At 44.1% G+C, this 4,050-nt stretch overlaps 1 protein-coding gene across 1 annotated transcript in view; it reads left to right on the top strand.

The window, feature by feature from the left end:
• The first annotated feature begins 3,255 nt into the window (after nt 1-3,255).
• Nucleotides 3,256-4,050, top strand: part of LOC116359548 (potassium voltage-gated channel subfamily G member 4-like) — a 15,260-nt gene continuing 14,465 nt past the window's right edge. Inside the window, exon 1 of the mRNA XM_031812316.1 lies at nt 3,256-3,785. The gene's annotated coding sequence lies outside the window, so the exon portion shown is untranslated. The remainder of the gene's footprint in view (nt 3,786-4,050) is intronic.

Raw genomic sequence — 4,050 nt, 5'->3', positions numbered from 1 at the left:
AACCTTTACCATCCTCCCTTAGCCTTTACCATCCTCCCTTACCTCTACAATGAAAATCCCATAGACCTCTATATTATGGACAAGGTATGTGAATTAAAACCGTTATCAAAACAGGTTTTTTCATTCACATTTACTACAAAAACTAAGGTATGAATATGGTCGTGTGCATGTTTTGTTAATCATCTGTATAATTAAAACATTTAGGGGATTTACAGACTTCACCCTCTCTACACCTCTGATGAATATAACAGGAAACCGGTTCGATCACTATGCACTGAAATATCACTCTGTAGGATACAGAGAACATCAACACATTAACATCAACACTGCCAGATGATGTACCCATTGGACTTGGGACTCTGCTGGGAGTTCAACTCATATTTGGATTTCTTAATTCTACTTTGCCACTAAAATCCTAATAAACACTGAGAACTGAAATATTGTTGTTATTGTTGTTATTGTTGTTATTGTTATGCATATTATTGTTATTAATAATAGGGGGAGTAGTTAAAAAATGAACCCCAAAGGGTTCTCCAAAAGGTTCTTCAAAAAGTTCTTAGAGGATCCATTAAAAGGGATTGTTTGAAGAACCCTTTTAATAAAGAAGAACCCTTATAGGGGTTCCCCCACACTTTCAATTTGAAGAAATCCTAAAGGATGCTTCAGGAATCTTTTCTTTTTAGAGTGCACATTCGTTCACTCACAAAATCATTTCAGCATCCAAACCCCAGCAGTGCACTGTGGCGTCGCAATGTGATGAATGGTAAGAGACAGGTGTTCTACAACACCTAGGCACAGTGTAATTACTGGGATTGTCATTAAACCTTCACTTGTAGCCTGAATTCATACATCCACTGTTGTCCACGTGCGCCTCAGTCTCGGGCCACTCATCTCTGCCTTGACAAAATGTGTTCTCCTCAAACCACAATGCAATTTTTGGAGCATTTACCACCCGGTTTCCAGTCAATTCACACATGTTTCAGGTGGCTGACACGCAGTCATGTTAAATAGTTGTGTAGTAGTCTATAGTTTATTGGACATGTTGTCTTCATTGTCTTACTCCCACTATTTATTTTACAAGGGACGATGTGCCGGACCATACCGTCTTGCTCTCACCCCTGGATAGCATAATGGAGAGCTGTTGGCAGTGGAAGGAGTGATGGTGTGAAAATGGAGTCTTGGTGATAAGGTGGTTGTGACACTACAATAGGTGTGATGGTTTATGGTGGTGACAGACAGACGTGAAGAGTGAGGCTGGGAATTGAGCCAGAACAACTAGGATTACCAGCCAGCAGCTACTGAGGAGTGTCATCATGGTCCTGGCAGCTGAACAGAGAGTCAGGACCTCGGTTTAATGTCTATCTACCCTCTGTGTTTCTATAGTCCCTGTCACTGTCCCCTGTCCTGGGTTGTTGAGTGTCTTGGCCTGTCACTGTCCCATGTCCTGGGGTGTTGAGTGTCTTGGCCTGTCACTGTCCCATGTCCTGGGGTGTTGAGTGTCTTGGCCTGTCACTGTCCCATGTCCTGGGGTGTTGAGTGTCTTGGCCTGTCACTGTCCCATGTCCTGGGGTGTTGAGTGTCTTGGCCTGTCACTGTCCCATGTCCTGGGGTGTTGAGTGTCTTGGCCTGTCACTGTCCCATGTCCTGGGGTGTTGAGTGTCACGGCCTGTCACTGTCCCATGTCCTGGGGTGTTGAGTGTCTTGGCCTGTCACTGTCCCATGTCCTGGGGTGTTGAGTGTCTTGGCCTGTCACTGTCCCATGTCCTGGGGTGTTGAGTGTCTTGGCCTGTCACTGTCCCCTTTCCTGGGGTGTTGAATGTCACGGCCTGTCACTGTCCCCTGTCCTGGGGTGTTGAGTGTCTTGGCCTGTCACTGTCCCCTGTCCTGGGGAGTTGAGTGTCTTGGCCTGTCACTGTCCCCTGTCCTGGGGTGTTGAGTGTCACGGCCTGTCACTGTCCCCTGTCCTGGGGTGTTGAGTGTCACGGCCTGTCACTGTCCCTGTCCTGCAGTATTGAGTGTTACGGCCTGTCTGGGATAGTAACAACAGAGAATTAGGATCTGCATTTAACATCTCATCAGATGGACGCCACTCCACCATCCCTCCGCCACGCCATGATCCACACTACTGACCTAGACTTAACCCACTGTTCCTAGGCCGCCATTGTAAATAAGAATGTGTTCTTAACTGACTTGCCTAGTTAACTAGGTTACATTTTTATTTATTTTTTTAAATAAAATAGAGTGTTTGTCACAGAGTAGCTGTATTTGTCTGTGAGGTTATCCACAGTACTAGCCAACCGTCCTGCTATTCCAAAGCGTGTGCATAGCGGACCTTGACATTCCTTATCTGTTCTGTTACTACAATGCAATACCCATCTCCTGTCTGCATCACTGGTATACAGTGGCATTATGCAACAGGCGGGAGAGATAAGGTGTGTGTGTGTGTGTGTGTATGTGTATGTATGTGTGTGTGTGTGTGTGTGTGTGTATGTGTGTGTGTGTATGTGTGTATGTGTGTGTGTGTGTGTGTGTGTGTGTGTGTGTGTGTGTGTGTGTGTGTGTGTGTGTGTGTGTGTGTGTGTGTGTGTGTGTGTGTGTGTGTGTGTGTGTGTATGTGTGTATGTGTCTGTACAGTGCCTTGCGAAAGTATTCGGCCCCCTTGAACTTTGCGAACTTTTGCCACATTTCAGGCTTCAAACATAAAGATATAAAACTGTATTTTTTTGTGAAGAATCAACAACAAGTGGGACACAATCATGAAGAGGAACGACATTTATTGGATATTTCAAACTTTTTTAACAAATCAAAAACTGAAAAATTGGGCGTGCAAAATTATGCAGCCCCTTTACAGCTGTGGCTATGCATGTGTTTGTGCATGTGTGTGAAGTTCATCTGTTCAAGGCAGAAGTCTGCTGACATAAATGAAATGGAGGCTGGGGACCTCATCTTTCTCTGTCCTGCACTAATCCTCTCTGTGTTTGGAATTCTAATTCTGCAGCCTTTAAAAACGTTAGATAAAAGGCTTTACAGTACGTGTCCAATTGTAAACAAGCGGTCATGCAGTACACTAAAGGGGAAAAAATAGTTCACACACACACAGAGAGAGAGAGAGAGGGGGAGAGAGATAAAGAGTCATAGCAAGAAAGGGAGAGAGAGACACGAGAGGGAGAGAGAGAGGGAGAGAGATAAAGAGTCATAGCAAGAAAGGGAGAGAGAGACACGAGAGGGAGAGAGAGGTTTTTCGGAGGACAGAACCGTTAGATAATCGCTTTTATTCTCAAATCTGACAATGCGCTTCCAGTTGCCGCCTGTCCCCAACCACCTGCTGGACCAATGTAGATGATGTGGAATTAATACGGATAGGAGAAAAAACACTCCAGATTAGTTCCCGAAAGTGAACGCGCTGTACCTACTCTGTAGGGACGGACCTGTGTTGCGGGGAGACGAGCAGTTCCCACTGGGCACAGACGTCAATTCAAAGTATATTCCACGTGAAACAACGTCGATTCAACCAGTGTGTGCCCAGTGGGTTGTGTTTGGAACAAGACAAGAGCTCTCGGGGTAGCCTAAACATGGACAGACATCACTCCCATTTCGTTTCGTACTTTGTTTTCGCTCCCGGTCAGTTTTTGAATAGGCCCACCATAGTTCCGTAAAGTTGTCTGCGTGCAGCGGAGCGCACGTATGGCTGGTCAATTTGAAGGATGTTGACGCGAAATAATTCGCCTATGATGGAAGTAAATTCACCATAAAGTAAGAGAGGATAAAACGAGTTGTCAGCGACGGTAAGTAACGTTCTGTCTTTGTGAAGTAATTATTTTGCCACGCATACATGCATTAAAAAAACGAATTTGCAATAAGAGCCACATTGAGGTTAAAAACACACAAAAAACTAGTGTAATCATTTGTTTTCCCTATAAAGCTATTCACAAATTATTGTTATATATATATATAACCCTATAGATATATCTCTAATGGATTTATTTCTACGTCATCATATATATCCATATTCATATTATATTTCAGCCCCATGTATTGATATTCATATTA

Source organism: Oncorhynchus kisutch, unplaced genomic scaffold, assembly GCF_002021735.2.
Source record: "Oncorhynchus kisutch isolate 150728-3 unplaced genomic scaffold, Okis_V2 Okis03b-Okis08b_hom, whole genome shotgun sequence".
Classification (NCBI taxonomy): domain Eukaryota; kingdom Metazoa; phylum Chordata; class Actinopteri; order Salmoniformes; family Salmonidae; genus Oncorhynchus; species Oncorhynchus kisutch.
Note: the sequence above shows the minus strand (reverse complement) of the source record. Positions and strands in the feature narration are given on the sequence as shown.